This window comes from Podarcis gaigeae (genome assembly GCF_964106915.1).
Source record: "Podarcis gaigeae genome assembly, chromosome: 2".
Lineage (NCBI taxonomy): Eukaryota > Metazoa > Chordata > Lepidosauria > Squamata > Lacertidae > Podarcis > Podarcis gaigeae.
In genome coordinates, this window is record NC_139679.1 from 98517423 (window position 1) to 98536874 (window position 19452).

The 19452-nt window shown below is 44.1% G+C and overlaps 1 protein-coding gene across 4 annotated transcripts in view; it reads left to right on the plus strand.

Moving 5' to 3' along the window:
• Positions 1-19452, plus strand: part of FRMD4B (FERM domain containing 4B) — a 236393-nt gene that overhangs the window by 53547 nt on the left and 163394 nt on the right. For all 4 annotated transcript variants that reach the window (XR_014560473.1, XR_014560474.1, XR_014560475.1 and 1 more), the window contains exon 2: positions 15947-16068. The gene's annotated coding sequence lies outside the window, so the exon portion shown is untranslated. The remainder of the gene's footprint in view (positions 1-15946; positions 16069-19452) is intronic.

A 19452-nucleotide genomic window follows, 5' to 3' on the forward strand; every position in this document is an offset into this window, starting at 1 on the left:
GAACTTAAAATAGCTTTGATACAGCTCACTCCCCATAAACTCCACTTAGCTTTGCTTTGCTTAGCATTTCATTTCCCCACAGAATCTCCCACACATGCATTGTGCGCATGAGCACGTGGGCACACATGCACGCTCCGGTATTTGTCGCAATATATGCAAACGTTCCTACCCTGTTTTGGGAGGTGGGTGAATACTTTGGCCCTCTTCAAAGGACCTTCTCGATCGGTGGCTGCTCCCAGACTCTGGAACTCCTTCCCTGGAGAAGCCAGACTGGCTCCTTCCTTGTCCTTCCATTATCAGGTGAAGACTTTCTTCTTCCAACAGGCTTTTGGGGGAACTAACTGCTTTTAATGAAAGGGCCAATGCTGTGCTGTTTTTATTGCAATAATTTGTATGTTTCCAACAGATTGTATGTATGTATATAGTTTCAATTCCATTAATGTTTAATTGGTTTTTTAATGATTGTATCCCCACCCCCCCCGCCATGTTTTATTGTTTCTATCTGTAAGCTGGCTTGAGTCCCGTCATGCAAAAAGGCAGGGTATAAACAATAAATAAAATAGTTCAGACACAATGCTAAACCATATTTTAGCATTACGGAAATGAACCTGTTAAAACCTAGGCCTCATGTGTTTCCACTTAGCTCTCTGGCAGTCCAGTCACCACCAGAGGCACAGAGTAACTAGGCTGGACAGCTTGGTGTCCTCTGAACATTACTGAACCACAGTTACTGTCAGTCCTGACCGTTGGCTTTTGCTGCCTGAGGGTGTTGAGAGCTGAAGCTTGTCAACATCTCAAGGGCCACAGGTTTCAAATCATTGGCGTACAACACACACCTCAGGGTACAACAACATCTGCAGGGCACCACAGTGGGCACCCCTAAACTTTGCCATTATCTGTCATTTAAGCTGAGTAGGAGGTTGAGGTCACCAGCAGCCTATAATTAAGCCTATTTTTCAGGGAGGTGGTAACCCTATGCCCAGGCCAAGCCAATGTGAACAAGTAGTGTCTCGTCATGACTGAATCTTTCTTTCTTTCTTTCTTTCTTTCTTTCTTTCTTTCTTTCTTTCTTTCTTTCTTTCTGCATCTACATAGAAAATTAGATGTTGGGGTTCAAGATGTTGGGGCCTAGCTTTCTCTCTGACATGCCATTTTTCTATATGTAGAAGTGGTTGGCTGGCTGGCTGGCTTTCCCATGGGATAATATTCCATCTTCCGGGCTGCCATCTGCACCAGGCAGCGGAGACACACAGGTTTATCACTACTGAAAGAAAAGGGCTTAAGAACCCTTGGTCTAAGTCAACCAGCCTTCTGTAGGGTTTATGGAATTGTGGAGCTAATGTCGACCCTCAGAACAGTGTTAAACTAAGAGCAGGCCAAGTACAGAATTTTGCAGCCACCGTTGATGAATACAAGGTCTCACACACTTTTAAAAAAGGGATTCATTCCAGATTGGAGGATCGCTGCAGGTTATGAGATGGATTGCTGGTTGTTTATTCATGTATTCATGTTTGGAGTTGGCTAATGGAATTTAATAGAGTACAAGAGTGTAAAAGCTCTTTTTGAGACCTTTATGGTGAGTTTATATGCCTCATTCTCTTTTATTCACCATGCTTCTCACATTGTACTACAACCCCCAATACATTGTGGCACTTCACTATGAGAAGTCTGCCATTTGCATTTGTGCAAGGGATCTGGAATGGCACTGTAAGCATCTTCTGCTGCTGGTGGTGGTTCTTTGGCTCCACGCTTTAAGAAGTTAACACACTGCATAAAAGCAAAAAAGGAAAGAAAATCAGATTAAAGAAAAGCAAGTTTCAGGGTTGTTCATATTATTCAATATAAAGGCGTGCAGTACGTTTTACTGTGATCTTCTTACTGTTCTTTCTTCAGGAGCTTCAAGACCCCTTCAAGTTGCCAACAGCATCATTTATCTATTGCACATGGTCTTGTTGGAAATCTGCCCAGTCCTGACATTTCTAAATGTACTCCCTCCCTCCTGCTTTTTTTGGAACGCAACAGTTAATAAATAAAACTAAGCATCATTGGCAGGAAACTTATTGTGGCAATGACTGTGTCACTCCTGCTCAATCTCTCTTTGCTCTGTCCAGAAAAGATAAAATATTTCCAAATATTATCTTGTTATATGTTTAATCTTTTGGATTGCCTTCTCAGTCGCTGTGATTTTTAATTTGTTTTTAATGGAAACGTCTGATTATTATTGCCCATTTTCTCTGGGATTCTATTTCATATTGTAACTCAGTGCAGAAATCCAATGCTCATAGTTGGTCGTAGACCACATGGAGGTATCTGCCCATTACTGGAATAATAGCAAAACTCTCTTTTCCAAGCAGTTTTTAAGACGTGAAACTCTTCACTTTAGAGTCAGACTTGATGGGACGGGTCAGGCGCATTTGCACTATCAATAAATCTGCCCTGTTCACACATACAGTAGTTTGTGTGTGTGGAGGTAGCCTTTACATCAGGAGTGGTTCACCTATGGCTCTCCATATGCTGTTGGCTTCCAGACATAAGCATCCCTGACCATTGGTGATGCTGGCTGGGGATGATGGGAAATGTCGTTCCACAACACCCAACAGGAATGCGGGGAAAGTAAGCAAAAACCATCCTCTCCCCAATGTAACCACACTGTGCTCCATTCCTTTAAGGAATTTTCTCTCCTGATTGGTCCATGTCTGGGGGATAAATATTTCCTAAAAGGCAGCCTAAGCCATTAACTATATAATTGTGACTGGAATTGGGCTGGGACAAAGTCGGTTTAAACCGTGGAGCACATCAAAGGAAAAGTAGGGGAGGCAGTAGGTTTGATTTCCTTCTCTGTTCTGTTTTTCATTTAAACAAGGCAGACACATAAATCAACTGCCCCATCATATCTAGTTTGGCTCTGAGAACTTAGGATTTGACTCCTAGATTGGGAACAGCATTGTATAGTGTTGGGATAGAGAATTGGGTATGAATGTGGGAAACCCAGGTTTACGTCCTCACTTTGCTCACCTGAGTGGAAGTACACTGAGACCAGAAAACAAGGGCCTGGGACTCCCAGGCTGCAGGATGGTGTTGGAATATTGACAATAATTTTTAGTGGAGAAGTGGGCAGGAGCAAGGCTGCTTTAGCCAACAGTAATAGTAATAAAAATAAAAATACCCTGCCCATCTGGCTGGGTTGCCCCAGCCACCTGGGCGGCTTCGAACACATAAAAACACACATAAAAACATAATAAAACATCAAACATTAATAGTAACAATCTTTAAAATAAACAACTTATATTATATCAAACGAACCAACATTCAACAGTCCATCTCTATTTCAGATACAAACATTCCAAGCTGGGATTTCAAATGCACATTTGTTTGCATCAAGTCAAAAAAACAGCCACTGGCAGCATTCATTGTTCCATACCCACATTTGGTATGACCATTCACTTCAGCGCTGGTGGCCGTTTTTCTGTGGCTTTTCTGCCATTCTAGCACCCAGTTGCTGAACTGAAACCACAGGCCCCAAAAATTATATTTGGTAAAAGGTAAAGGACCCCTGGAGGGGACGCAGGTGGCGCTGTGGGTTAAAGCCTCAGCGCCTAGGACTTGCCGATCGAAAGGTTGGCGGTTCGAATCCCTGCGGCGGGGTGCGCTCCTGCTGCTCGGTCCCAGTGCCTGCCAACCTAGCAGTTCGAAAGCACCTCCGGGTGCAAGTAGATAAATAGGGACCGCTTACCAGCAGGAAGGTAAACGGCGTTTCCGTGTGCGGCTCTGGCTCGCCAGATGCAGCTTTGTCACGCTGGCCACGTGACCCGGAAGTGTCTTCGGACAGCGCTGGCCCCTGGCCTCTTAAGTGAGATGGGCGCACAACCCCAGAGTCTGTCAAGACTGGCCCGTACGGGCAGGGGTACCTTTACCTTTACCTTAAAGGACCCCTGGACAGTTAAGTCCAGTCAAACTTGACTATGAGGTTCCAGCACTCATCTTGCTTTTCAGGTTAAGGGAGCCGGCATTTGTCTACAGACAGCTTTCCGGGTCATGTAGCCAGCATGACTAAACTGCTAATGGCACAATGGGACATCATGACAGAAGCACTGGCGTGCTTTCAAACTGCTAGGTTGGCAGGAGCTGGGGCAGAGCAATGGGCGCTTACCCTGTCATGCAGATTCAAACCGCCAACCTTCCGATTGGCTAGCCCAAGAGGCTCAGTGGTTTAGAGACCACAGCGCCACCACTCCTGTGTTTAGCAAAACCACAGCGTCCACATATGCTGAGTTGATACCCATTTTATTAATTCCCCAAGTTGTTGTTTTTTAAAGCTCTCCATTTGGTTCACCAAAATGTGCGGGGAGTGGAGTTTTGGGAGAGGGTGGCAGATGCTGCTACGATGAAAAGCAAAGCAAAAGAAACGCAGGCATGCGAACATATCCAATGCTCATTATGTGGAAATAAGTCTCATTGATTTTAGTGGTGCTTATCTCCCTGCAGTGAGGGAGTAGAATATGATAGGGGGTTATCTGCCTTCCCTGTATTTACATGGGTGAGCTAGGATTTTAATCGGTTGAGGTTTGATCAAGTTGATTTCTAACTCTTCTTTTTCACATGTCTTTTTAGTTTTGGTGGAAGAGCAGCCACATTGGTGCTGGCTGCCTTAATTTTGGTGTCGGGGGTGGGATCCAGTCAGAGCTGTGAAAAAGCAAGAAGAAAGTGCAGTGCATAGTTAAACTGTGGAACTCACGTCCACAGGAAGAAGTGTGGCTTGGATAGCTTTGAAAGAAGTGTGTGGTTTGGATGGCTACTAGCCGTGATGGCTATGCTCTGGCTTCTCAGTTAATGTTCTGCTGCAACTGGGCATGGTGCTATATTATCCCCTAGTTTCTGCACTGATAGCTGTTTTAATCTTCCCTGTATAGATCTGTGAGCAGCTGATCAAGCCTTAGTTTTTATTATCATGCATTGATTGGCTGTTCCCATGTAGTATACCCAGTCCTGTGTAGTCCAGTTCTCAGAAGAAGAAAAGCATCCTTTTGACCTTGTTCTCTGCATCGCAGCCTGGATGGCCTGGTCTTTTTCACTCCACCCAGATCATCTCTCATATCTCATTCAGATTTATTTCACCTTCCATTAACCCTTCTGCTGCAGCTAAGCATTTAATCACCTACATTTTAAGGACATTTGCTGTACAAGTTGTGTTCGGGTTAATTTATGTGAAAGTGTAGACTGGATGTGAGGTTATTCTCCCTTTTAAAAATCTCAATAAAATACTAATAAATATAATGACTATATTAAAAATGCCAAATACACAATAGCAAAATACATTTCTGTTCACATAATGTTAGTTCACTACACAATATCTCAAGTCATTAAAGACATTTTAAAGTTAGATGAATAATACTAAATAGATATTAAATACAGTAGATCCATTTCAGATATTAAATATCAGTCACAACCTGGTCACAGTACAGGAAGGAGAGAAACTACTTTGTTACATCATAAAACACACACAATCTATTCCTGTTCATGAGATTACTAGGACTTTTTCACATATTGGGTCACTAAGTCCCAGCTATTTATAACTTCAGTAAATCTTTCTATCTCCAAGCATAGCAGTTAACTTTATAATACTGAATTTATCCCAGAGTCTCCTTAATAAATCCGGCTTACTAGGTTTGCAAGTACCTTTCCAAAACTTTGCATATAAAATTCCAGCCATGGTTATGACATACAGCACTTGAATTGGGTGAATAGGCACTATACATTCTTTTAATTGTATTTTTTTTTTATTGTGATAGGGTGGAATCTCATATCAAAGGATTTAGAAGACATCTGAAGGCAGCCCTGTTTAGGGAAGCTTTTAATGTTTAACAGACCACTGTATTTTAATATTTTGTTGGAAGCCACCCAGAGTGGCTGGGGAAACCCAGCCAGATGGGTGGGGTATAAATAATAAATTATTATCATTATCATTATCATTATCATTATTTGTGGATGTCGGCAAGGATGAACCAAAATGTGTCCCTCCATAAGGATGACGTGTCCCTTATCCTTACTAAAGAATGCACTAGCCTCTTTTTCCAATTTTGTAAACTTTTCCAAGGAGTCCAATCACATGGGTGGGCCATCTGAATACAGTGGTACCTCGGGTTATGAACTTAATTCGTTCCGGAGGTCTGTTCTTAACCTGAAACTGTTCTTAATCTGAGGTACCACTTTAGCTAATGGGGCCTCCCACTGCCGCCGTGTGATTTCTGTTCTCATCCTAAAGTTCTTAACCTGAGGTACTATTTCTGGGTTAGCGGAGTCTGTAACCTGAAGCGTCTGTAACCTGAGGTACCACTGTCATTAGTAACTATTGGGAAGGAAGGTACTTTATTCAATTTTAAGAACATCCAAAACTCCCCTGGTACATTTTACGAACATAAAAAGAGCCTGCTAGAATCAGGCCAATGGCCCATCTAGCCCAGAATCCTGTTCTCAGAATGACCAACCAGATGCCTTGTGGGAAATCTGCAAGCAGGATTCAAGCCCTCTCCCCTCCTGTGGTTTTCCAGCAACTGGTACCCATAAACCTTGCTGCCTCCACCTGTGAAGGCAGAGCATAGCCATCACCGCTAATGCCTTGCTCTCATATTAAATATAAAACACGGGCAAACTGGGCCTATATCTGTGCTTAATTTATGAGACTGCATCATCCAGCACTGAGTGTATGAAGGAGCCACTAAGAGATAAAACACCTCTGGCACAGCGTTCACATCGTCAGGCCTCGCCTCACACACAGAACGTTTTGATGCAGGCAGATAACAATGCAGTCTCCACTGAGAGAGGTGACACAGAGAGATGCTAATATCTGGGTGCCACACCCACAGAGATGTTTCTGGCCCCTTCACTGTACAGTGGTACCTCGGATTACAGACGCTGCAGGTTACAGGCGCTTCAGGTTACAGATTCCGCTAACCCAGAAATAGTACCTTGGGTTAAGAACTTTACTTCAGGATGAGAACAGAAATCGTGCAGTGGCGGCAGCGGGAGGCCCCATTAGCTAAAGTGGTACCTCAGGTTAAGAACAGTTTCAGGTTAAGAACGGACCTTCAGAACGAATTAAGTTCTTAACCTGAGGTACCACTGTATAGCTTTTGCTGTATGCTGAAGACGCACCTCTGGACCCTGAGGTAAATATATTTTAGAGCCCACCTTACCCTTCTGATTGTATATTGCTTTAATTTATCTTACAATATATATTTTTCCAACCCACCCTGACACCTTATGGTGAAGCGTGGGAAAGAAATGTAATCAACAAACAAATAAACAATAGAAGTGCAAGCAGCACTTATGCACCGTCATAGAAGAGTTTAGGATTTTCCTCCAAGACCGTACTGCATCCCAACTGAACCTCACCTACCAAAGCCAAAGAGGTTTTGACAGTGTGTTCACAGACCTAAGTCCCGCTGACTTCAGTACAGGACACAGTGTTCACGCCAGTAAATTTGAGCTAGATTCATAGAATCGCAGAAGGGGTCGTGCATGAGGGTCATCTAGTCCAACCCCCTGCAGTGCAGGAATCGTTCTGTCCAATGTAGGACTCGAACCCGTGACCTTGAGATTAAGGGTGTCAGGCTGTACCAACTGAACTCTCTTGCTAAATAGTTGCGCCAGGGGGAGCCAGCAAAATTAATCCTGCTGGTGCAACAGGGATTCCTCCTCTCCTCTCCCCGTTGCCCCTCTAAATCGGTTTGGGGGGAGAGGGTTGGGAGAACCCCCCATAGCAATGGAAGGAGAGGGAACATTGTTCCAGCAGGCAAGCAGAAATACTTGCAATGGCAGAGCCATTTGCTCAGCACTTCTTTGAATTCCATCCTGTGCTTTGGATTGCAGACTCCGGGGCCTGCCTGTTGCATTCTTTTTCAGCAGCGGCTTGGTTTCCTGAACATAAACTGCAGTCTATACCAGAGGTCAGCAAACTTTCTCAGCAGGGGGCCGGTCCACTGTCACTTGGGGGGGGGAATATGTTTTTATTTGGGGGGGGGGATGAACGAATTCCTATGCCCCACAAACAACCCAGAGATGCATGTTAAATAAAAGGGCACATTCTACTCATGTAAAAGCATGCTGATTCCTGGACTGTCCGCGGGCCGGATTTAGAAGGCGATTGGACCAGATTTGGCCCCCGGGCCTTAGTTTGCCTACCCATGGCCTATACATATCCCCTGTAGTGACTGAATGCATAGCTTGCTGCTGCTGCTGCTTCTTTGGTTCCTCCCACTCCTGCAGATCTTGTTTGTGGAAGGAAGCAGGTACAATTGCTGGAAGGCACATTAAAACCTCTTTTGTGTGCGGTGTGGTCCATTCATTTTTCTTCATCTGTGCAGGAGGGGAAAGAGGAGTTCCTGGGCATGCCAGCCGCAAGCCAGAAAAGCCTGCCTGTTTTTTGTTTTTCGTTATAAGATATTTATTAAAGATTTTTTTAATACAATAAAAAAGAACAAACAAAGTATCATAATCATACTTTCTTCACTTCAATGGACTTCCTCGCGTCCCTTGTTCCTGCGTTCCAAGTTTAACTTTATCCAGCAATTTATCACCTTATTTCAATTCTTATTTTATAATTTTCAAATATTGTATCCCTAATTTTAGATAATTTAACCCAAATCTTAAAAGCTTAATTTTGACATGATATTTATCCAAAGTTTAACTTTTCTTACATTTTTACTTATCTTGATATTCCTTTCGACTAATTTAATGGTGCCATATTATTTGTAATCTTGCATCTTTCTTAACACTCATACAATTTACAATATTTTTGTAAATAGTCCTTGAATTTCTTCCAGTCCTCCTCCACTGCCTCTTCTCCCAGGTCTCGAATTCTGCCGGTCATTTCTGCTAACTCCATATAGTCTATCAGTTGCATCTGCCATTCTTCCAGTGTGGGCAAATCTTGGGTTTTCCAGTGCTTGGCGACCAGTATCCTTGCTGCTGTTGATGCATACATAAAAAAATGTCCGATCCTTCTTTAACACCCTCTGGCCGACGATGCCTAAAAGAAAGGCCTCTGGTTTCTTAAGGAAGGTATACTTAAATACCTTTTTCAACTCGTTATATATCATTTCCCAGAAAGCCTTGACTCTAGGGCAGGTCCACCAGAGGTGAAAGAACATTCCTTCAGTTTCTTTACATTTCCAACATTTATTATCAGACAAATGGTATATTTTTGCAAGCTTGACTGGGGTCATGTACCACCTATATATCATTTTCATAATATTTTCTTTCAAGGCATTACATGCCGTGAATTTCAGACCCGTGGTCCATAACCTTTCCCAGTCAGCAAACATAATATTGTACCCAATGTCCTGTGCCCATTTTATCATAACCGATTTGACCGTTTCATCTTGTGTATTCCATTTTAACAGCAAATTATACATTCTGGAAAGTACCTTAGTCTTAGGTTCTAACAGTTCCGTTTCCAGCTTTGATTTTTCCACCTGGAATCCTATCTTTTTATCCAATTTAAAAACCTCTTTAATCTGAGCGTAATGTAGCCAATCTCGCACTTTGTCTTTTAATTTCTCCATACTCTGCAACCTCCAATTATCTCCATCCTTTTCTAGTAATTCCCAATACTTCGGCCATTTGGCCTCCATTTTGGGTCTTTTCAGAGCCTTAGCCTCCATAGGCGACAACCACCTTGGGGTCTTGTTTTCTAATAAGTCTTTATATTTTGTCCAGACATTAAACACTGCTTTCCTAACAATATGGTTCTTGAAAGTCTTATGAATTTTAACCTTGTCATACCACAGATATGCATGCCACCCAAACGCGTTATTAAATCCTTCCAAATCTAAAACATCAGTGTTTTCGAGAAGCAGCCAATCTTTCAAAAGCCTGCCTGTTTTCTTATCTCCCTGCCACTGTTGCTCCCTTGGCACTGCAGTCACCACCTGCTCACACACAGGCTGCTGTTACTTGCCTCCCTGGCTTTGCCACGGCTACATGCTCTCCACTGCCACATCCTTGCCACCGCCCCCCTACCCCGGTGGGCTTCCTTTAAAAAATATTTTACATACTACTTCAGTCCTCTAGCTTTCTCTAAGCACCTCAATACCCTCCCCTCTCTCTTCTCAGCAGCCTCATTTTTTGGCTGCAATCCCCGTCAGCACTCGCCAATTGCATTTGCTATTAGAAGGAATGATTGCCGCTGGTCAGGGCCTGGGGTGGGATGGCTAGCTGTTAAACAGAATTGACTGGAATAAAAGTACCAGCGTAATGCCATTTTCTCATCTCCTCTGCCACACGTCCCTTGATTACCTACTGCTGTAAATTATTACTTCTGCGAGAAGCTATTAAAACCTGGCAAAGTCTCGCTCGGCAAAGATTTGGGATGGCAGTCAGAGTGGATTATCGCCCTGTTTCTCAATATATGTCCCATGTGATTTAAAGGGGAGCTGAATTGCTTGGATTAACGTCGCGTGAAACCTATTGTTCTTAATTCAAGATAAGGCATGACTTAATTCTGCAGTTTCCCTTTTTATCACTTTTGCTTGGTGGGAGCCAGAAAATAAAAGCAGGGCTTATTGATGAGCTTTCGGTGCTTTTTCTCGGTGTTGTTGATGATCATAGAATCATAGATCAGAGTTGAAAGGGACCCTGAGGATCATCTAGTCCAACCCCCTGCAATGTAGGAATGAATATGTAGCTGCCCCTTCTGGGGATCAAACTTGCAACCTTGGTGTTAACAGCACCACACTCTAACCAACTGAGCTATCGTGCTTCTTTCCTATCATAAAACCACACACAAATTTCATTAGGGAATGCCAGCATGGCCATGTGATGAATTGTATTGCCTTTGAACTCCGGACAGTGCTTTTAGGATTGGGGAACAATGCAATGCTTAAGACATACAATTGTAATGCAGGTTGGAATGCATTCTTCATATTAACTCTAAAACTAGGTGTAAATTGACCCATATTGCAGTTGCTTAACTGTTGTCTACTTAGGAAGCTATTAGAAGAGATGATTTGCACAATATATGAGCTTCATTCTATGGAACACTGCTATGGATTGGTTTGGCTGTACAGTGGTACCTGACACTTACAGACACTTCAGGTTACCCAGAAATAGTACCTCGGGTTAAGAACTTTGCTTCAGGATGAGAACAGAAATCGTGCAGCGACGGTGCTGTGGCAGCAGGAGGCCCCATTAGCTAAAGTGGTACCTCAGGTTAAGAACAGTTTCAGGTTAAGAACCGACCTCCAGAACGAATTAAGTTCTTAACCCGAGGTACCACTGTATTGCCAAACCATGTTTTTTGGTAAACATCATTTAGGCAACAAACCATAGTTTGTTTTCCAAACATATAGACAAACCATGGATTGTGTGGTCTCCCCTTTCTTTCCTCAAGAATTCCAGGATGCCACCCAAACAGCATGAAAAAAATGTCCCAGTCCATGGTTGGTTGGTTCAGCTGGAATTACAAACCAGCTATGGTTTGCAAACTGGCGCCAAACTACTTTCTGATCCTGGTTTGACAGCTACCCAGAGATTGTTTGTCAGATGTTGCTGGTTTAGCCATTGAAACAAACCATGGTTTGGCATTGCATCAGACCCATCTCAGTGACTTAGTGACAGATTTGGCTAAACATGGAAAACTGCAACAATTGGCAAGCATTTGGCTATGACTGCTCTGCTTTGTTTGTTTGTTTGCTTGTTTCATTTGTATCCCACCTTTCTTATGTAATGGAACTCAAGTTATCTTACATGGGGTACACATCCAGCCACTGACCAAAGCCACACCTGCTTAACTTCAGCAAGATACAGTAGAAACATCACTTTAGTCTGAGAGTATGTCTTTTTTGTGATGTTTGGTCTGTGGTGGTTGATACTCCCATAGAAGTAATCATCACTTGATGTTCTGTTATCACGGAGTGAGTCTCTGTATGACAACTGCATTTATGGATAAGGCTAAGATGGCTAACCCAGTGAGTTCACTGCTGACACTGGAGTGGGGGACTTGCAGAGCTACCCATGTTTGTACAGTGGTACCTTGGGTTAAGTACTTAATTCGTTCCGGAAGTCCGTTCTTAACCTGAAACTGTTCTTAATCTGAAGCACCACTTTAGCTAATGGGGCCTCCTGCTGCTGCCACGCCACCGGAGCATGATTTCTGTTCTCATCCTGAAGCAAAGTTCTTAACCTGAAGCACTGTTTCTGGGTTAGCGGAGTCTGTAACCTGAAGCGTATGTAACCCGAGGTACCACTGTACTTCATTGTTGTTTTCACACGTACCCTTTGCAATTGCAGGAAATTGTCAGATGTGCTTGCTAAATATTTTTTCATGCCCTGGTCCAGGGTCATTTAGACTGCAGTGCTATACACGCTTACCAGGAAGTCAGACACATTGAGCAAGCATACCTAGGATGGCACTGATAATAATCTAACATTCAGTGTCATTTATTGTAAAGCAGGACGCGGGTGGCGCTGTGGGTAAAACCTCAGTGCCTAGGACTTGCCGATCGTATGGTCGGCGGTTCGAATCCCCGCGGCGGGGTGAGCTCCCGTCTTTCAGTCCCAGCTCCTGCCCACCTAGCAGTTCGAAAGCACTCCTAAGTGCCGCTTTATAGCGGGAAGGTAAACGGCGTTTCCGCGTGCTGTGCTGGTGCTGGTTCGCCAGAGCAGCTTCGTCACGCTGGCCACGTGACCAGGAAGTGTCTCCGGACAGCGCTGGCCCCCGGCCTCTTAAGTGAGATGGGCGCACAACCCTAGAGGCGGACACGACTGGCCCGTACGGGCAGGGGTACCTTTACCTTTATTGTAAAGCAATTGTGTTAATGCTCACAGCTGAGAAAGAAAGGCTGAATGTGTGCTTGTAATGTATGTCCCAATTAAGGACCCGGAATCGGAAAGAAAACAAAATTTGTTTTGTCAAGAGATGTTATAAATTTTCAGTTGACATTGAATGCATCCTTTTTAATTTACAAACTCCTGGGGTGTCAAAAGTATAGTTGCAAAGGGCGAACCTGCGCATAACTTTTCCCTACTTTCTTTCATTTTTTAAAAAACGTAAAAAAAATGCTTGAACTGGTAAAACTGTAGTTTTGCATAGTCTGCCCCCTGGTGCATAGATGAAGGTATTAAAAATGATGGAAAATACTAGAGGATTGTGTGTGTGTGTGTGTGTGTGTGTGTGTCTGTGTGTGTGTGTGTGTGTGTGTGTGTGTGTGTGTGTGTGTATATAAATATATATATATATATATATATCTTTAAGACTTAGAGAAGCTTCCCCTCTGCATGATACCCTTTTCATATATTTTCAGCAAGGAACTGATGCAAAACACCTCTTGTTCTCTGCCATCCTTTGTCCTTGATTAGAGCTCCACTTCGTTATAGCTTCTCTCTAATTACTATGAACAGAAGTCCCAGACTGTTTACCAGCAATTGTTTGCCCATCTGCCTTCTTCATCAAAGACCATTCCTTCTTTTTCATTTTCTTCCACACACACCCCGCCCCCCTCTTCTGGTGTGTGGACTCTTTTCCCCTCTCCTTTTTTCTGTCATTCTGTATATATGCTGCATGCTTTGGTAGAAATAATCCTGAGATTCCTCGTTGCAGGCCATTTGGACATATGAGCTTCAGGCCACTTCTGCTGTTCTATTACTATGGACCATTTAGGCAGAGAAAATGACCACCACACAACACTCATGTATCAAATAGTCTACCCCATTTCTTACTCAGCTACAAATATGCCATTAACTCTAGAGAGTGGAGGTTTATAGCCCTGTTCCAGGGCGGCACTAACTTAACCTGAAGAAGCATCGTTCTCCCGGACATTGAGGTCCAGCGCCGAGGGCCTTCTGGCGGTTCCCTCACTGCGAGAAGCCAAGTTACAGGGACCCAGGCAGAGGGCCTTCTGGGTAGTGGCACCCGTCCTGTGGAATGCCCTCCCACCAGATGTCAAAGAGAAAAACAACTACATGACTTTTAGAAGACATCTGAAGGCAGCCCAGTTTAGGGAAGCTTTTAATGTTTAATAGACTATTGTATTTTAATATTCTGTTGGAAGCCGCCCAGAGTGGCTGGGTGGGGTATAAATAAAAAAATATCATTATTATTATTATTATTATTATTATTATTATTAATCTTGGCATATTTGTTTTATGCATGTTTTTACAATTTATATGCATTTTAGCCCCCATAAGGACCCTTTCCTCCTGCCTTCCCTGTAGATTGAATTTTACTTCATCTGAAGAAGTTATTTCTACAGTCCCGTTATACACACAGTGAAACAACCCCACTTTCTAGATTCCTTCCTACTTTTAGATCTGTACTGAATGTTGTCAGCAGAGACCTTGCTGCAGAGTTTATCATGAAGGGGTTGTGTTTCCAGTAGGCTAGGGTGGCAATGCTAATTTGTATTTGGCTTCCATTTAAAGGGTCATTGCTTCTTCTGGGCTTCTGCAACAGATTTCATATACGGTGATAGTTGTAGCTACATTCCCACCATCGTGAGCTGGCGAAGTAGTTTGCAGGTTGAAATTTGGCTGGGGAGGCCAAATATGCCACTATATCCCATATTGGGTTCCCCAAACTTCAGGGGCAACTTGGGAAGGCAGTGATGGGGAGGGGAAGACTGGTGAAATCCGGATGCCCAGAATTGCGCAAAAGTCAGCGCTTTCCACCAGCTGCAAAGCCACCATTGAATACAGCCCAGAATATGCTCTTTCAAGCTACCTATGAGCATTATGTGACAGTGTAGCCAGCTGGCCACATCAACATCGCAAGAACACAAACAGAAACATTTGGTGAGGTTCCCCATTAATTCCTTTGAATGCCACTTGTTCATGAGCAACACAGAGCTCAAAATGCTTAGGGGCAATATCCCCACAACTTGCAAGAATGTACCATATTTTTCCCTCTATAACACGCAGATTTTTTCTCCTAAAAAGTAAGGGGAAATGTCTGTGCGCGTTATTGAGCAAATGTGTGGTCCCTGGAGCCGACTGTCCTGAGTGCAGGGGCAAAAATCAGGCAAAAATCATATCGCGCCGAGGGACGCCTGAAAAGAGGAAGCTGCTGCTTTCGTGCATTCTGCCTCAGGGTCTTACTGATCACCCTGTTCTGTTTCGGTTGCTCAAAGAGCAGGGAAATCCCCTCCCCTCCCCTCCTGGCAAGCAGAGGGGAAAGGAAAAGACCGCGTCCTTCCTTCTAATTCCTCTCCATGCTCCGGTGCTGCTGCTGCTGCATCCAGGGAAGCATTCCAGGCAGCCGGAAAACATGCAGGTTCCTCCCTCCCAGTAAACCCCTCTCCTGCATTCTTAGCCAGCTGCTTCTCCGCACACCCCTCTCGTGCTCCTTGTCCCTTCTATGTTTTTCCTTCCCTCCCCACTTAAAATGTGGTTACAAACCATGGATCCACATGGATCCTCAGGATCTTTGCATTGGGTCAATCCCCAAATTCACCATCAGATCACATAGCATGTCCATGGCTACAGCCTGCACCAAAAAAACCCACGCACCCACTGTTGCCTGGGGCTGCAATGGTACAAAAACGTGGTTACAAAGCACGGATCCACATGGATCCTCAGGATCTTTGCATTGGGCTACCCCAAACTCACCGTCAAATCACATGTCTGTGGCCACAGCATGAAGCACAAAAATGATACATCCACTGTTTCATGCAGAATTTTTTTTCTTGTTTTCCTCCTCTAAAAACTATGTGTGTGTTATGGTCAGGTGCGTGTTATCGAGCGAAAAATACGGTAAGTGTTTTCTGCCGCTGCTGTCATCATTGGATGCAGTCCTCAACCTTCATCAACCTGGTCCTCTCCAGATGTTTTGAATGCATGGTAGCTGGGGATGATGGGAGTTGTAGTTCAAAGCATTTCGACGGCACCAGGTCGACAAAGGGTGTTCTGCTGAACTGAATTTACATGCTCTTAACATTTTTTCTTCTCCTTACAGGAAGATGGATACAGCAAAAGATGGGAGGAAGGAGTGAGAAGGGTGAAGAAGTGTTCATGTAATAATGGAAGGCTGAAAACCATGAGGGTCAAGTAGAGAAGAGGCTGTTCTCTGAGATAAAGGTAGGAATCAGCATAAAAGTTTCCCCTACTCGGTCAGCTGGCTATGGTACATTATCACCCCTGCAATATACAGATGTCGAGCAAAGCTTTCAAAACCCATTGGAACTTCACATTAAAATTATTGCTTGACTGAGCTGGTGTTGAGTAAAGAATAAGGGACACTGATTTATCTGCACGGTTCACCTCTCTCTTCCACATCCTTGCAACCTCTCTGGCCCCATCCATTCTGCACATTATGCATAGGTCAATGAGTTCTCTTTTGGTCTTTCGCCTGCACACACTGTGCAGTCACTGGCGGAGGGGGAGCGCACCGCCCCTGGACCATGATCCCGAAGGGGTGCCGTTGCAGCTGGGGCCCCCCCGTGCTGGGCGCCATGCCCCTGCAGGCAGCGCATCATGCCCCCAGGACGCACGCCACGCCCCTGCGGGCGGCTGCCACACCCCCTGTGACGCACGCCAGCCACACCCCCGCCTGCTCTCCGCCCCCAGTGCCAGAGCATGAAGCTCCGCCACTGTGTGCAGTGCAGACCTGTTTGAAGCAGAAGACCACTGCAGGAAATAAAGAGGCATCTGGTTGTTGTTTTTCTCCCAGTGAGGGCAAAGAACCTGGGGTACCAGTAAATAATTGCAAGGAAAAAGGATCCTTGGTGCTAGCTTTTCATTTCATTTCATTTTTTTTATTTAAATTTTATTAACATATAAAACACATACATATGCATTTACACAATACACATACACAATACACTACCTTATTTTCATAACATAAACATACCTACATTGCTCTATATAATACCTGCCTATACTATACATATCAACATACCTACACACCTACGCCACACGGACACCCAACAAGTGACTTGACTTCCAGCTTTTCATTTCAAATTGCACCCTTAAGTGGCTCCATTGCATTTTTTTTTCCAAAATCCAAAAAGGAAAAAGAATTACACACCTAACGTACACATTCTGCTTTTCACCCTTGGAGACTCTGCAAAAATGTCAATTCTGCCCCACTCACCACAGATCTGGGTTCTTCTATTTTAATTGTGTGGCGTGACCACCAGAGGGAGTATGAGGAACAGAATAGCTCCTCTGGTGCTCTGTGGAGTGTCAAAAGTGACACTGCTCTCCTTCCTTGGGTTGCCAGATGTTTAAGCCGTTGGACCTGGTTCTAGAACATCACAGCTCCAGAGAATGTCTTGTGCTGCTGTGCTTGTCACCTGCACAGAATGGAATGGGTCTTCAGTGGAATGGATTTCAAAAGGAGAGGTTTAGCAGCATCTTTGAGGCCATCCCACCTTGAAACCTGTGCTTCCTAACTCTTGCATGGATGTTCATTCCAAAATGATTGAAAAGGAGAGTGACCGCTGTCTGTATCCATTTTAGAGAACTTCCAGGCAATTTCATTCCTACTTTTTTTAAAAAAAACCTTAAAATAGTATCAAGATCGTTTTTAAATGTTTGTTACATACACCAGTCTTTAGGTCGGCTCACACTGAGAGCTGATTCAGACTTTAATTTCATTTTTGGTAGGAGTAACTGCATTAAGACATCCTTTTCGTTATGTGTTCATGATGATTTGTGCTTGATGGTGGTGGCATCAGGGCGGTTGAATACAATCTCGCTTTCAATACTGTTTGTGCCTGCAAAGGTTTCGGGGAAAGACGCACTGCTTTGTTTCCAATCACGGCATGTCTCGTAGCTTCCTGATGAAATCCTGTGACTTTTTATACCACAAGTGTTCTGGTTTATTTCAATTGCTCCACTTTTGTTGCACTCCAGACAGCAATAATGCAATAGCATTGGGGGATCATTGCGGAACAACTAATATAGTGGAACAATGTGTCCTGTATGAATGCCCCATTATGGTGCCTGTGATATGTTGCAATGTATACTCACAGTCTGGAGGGGCCCTTAGTCATAAGAAGAGTCCTGCTGGATTAGACTGAAGGCCCATCTTGGCTTCATTCTCGTCTCACAGTGGCCAGCCAGAAGCCTATGGTGTGTCTGCAAGCAGGACCTGAATTCAGCAGTACTGTCCCCATTTGTGATTCCCAGCAAGTGCTATTCACTGGAGGGAGGTACAGTGACACTTGGGTTGCGAACGTGATCTATGCGGGATGCATGTTTGCAACCCGCAGCGTTTGCAACCCACAGCAGCGCATCTGTGCATGCGTGGGTTGCGATTCAGCACTTCTGTGCATGAGCAAAGTGTGATTTAGCACTTCTGTGCATGGGCAGCCATTGAAACCTGGAAGTAACCCGTTCTGGTACTTCCGGGTTTCATCAGGTCCATAACCCAAAAAAACACACCCTGAAGCATCTGTAACCCGAGGTATGACTGTATATAGTCATCATAGCTAGCAGCCATTGATAGTGTTCCCTTTTGTGGACCAGATGAGCTTGTGGTCTGATCCAGCACAGCTCTTCTCATGTACAGCCGTACCTTGGTTTTCGAACAGCCTAGTTCTCGAATATTTTGGCTCCCAAACGATTGAAACCCAGAAGTGACTGTTCTGATTTGGAACGTTCTTTTGGAAGCCAAACATCTGATAGGGCTTCTGTGGCTTCCGGTTGGCTGCAGGAGGTTCCTGCAGCCCATCGGAAGCCGCACTTTGGTTTCCGAATGCTTTGGAAGTTGAACAGACTTCCGTAACAGATTCCGTTCGACTTCCAAGGTGCGACTGTACTCAGAAGTAGACTTCACTCAGTTTAATGGAGCTACTACAAAATAAGCATACAGTGGTACCTCGGGTTACATACGCTTCAGGTTACATACGCTTCAGGTTACAGACTCCGCTAACCCAGAAATAGTGCTTCAGGTTAAGAACTTTGCTTCAGGATGAGAACAGAAATTGTGCTCTGGCGGCGCGGCGGCAGCAGGAGGCCCCATTAGCTAAAGTGGTGCTTCAGGTTAAGAACAGTTTCAGGTTAAGAACAGACCTCCGGAAAGAATTAAGTACTTAACCCGAGGTACCACTATATGGAGGATCAAAAAATAAAACAGACCAATTCAGCTACTGCTCTGGAAAGCCAACAGAAGCTGTTCCTTTCTTAAGCTAGTGTGTGATGTACACACACACACACACACACACACGGCTAAAGCTTACCATTTTGTTCTCAGACAGCTCAGGGAAAACCTCCACCCACTCTGAAAACCGTAGAACCAGGAAAAAATGAAGGGGATGGTGAATCCATTTATATTTATAAAACGAGATACAACCAGCCAGTAGAAAAAGCATAAAACAGCTTTTTTAAAGCTGAGGAAAATAAGGAGGAAACAAAACAAGGAGAATTAAAGATTTGTGATGGGGTGGAAGAATGGGATGGTGTGGGGGGTGAGGTGTTGGGGTTGCCTGCTTGTGGTTTAAAAGAACACCCTCCCCC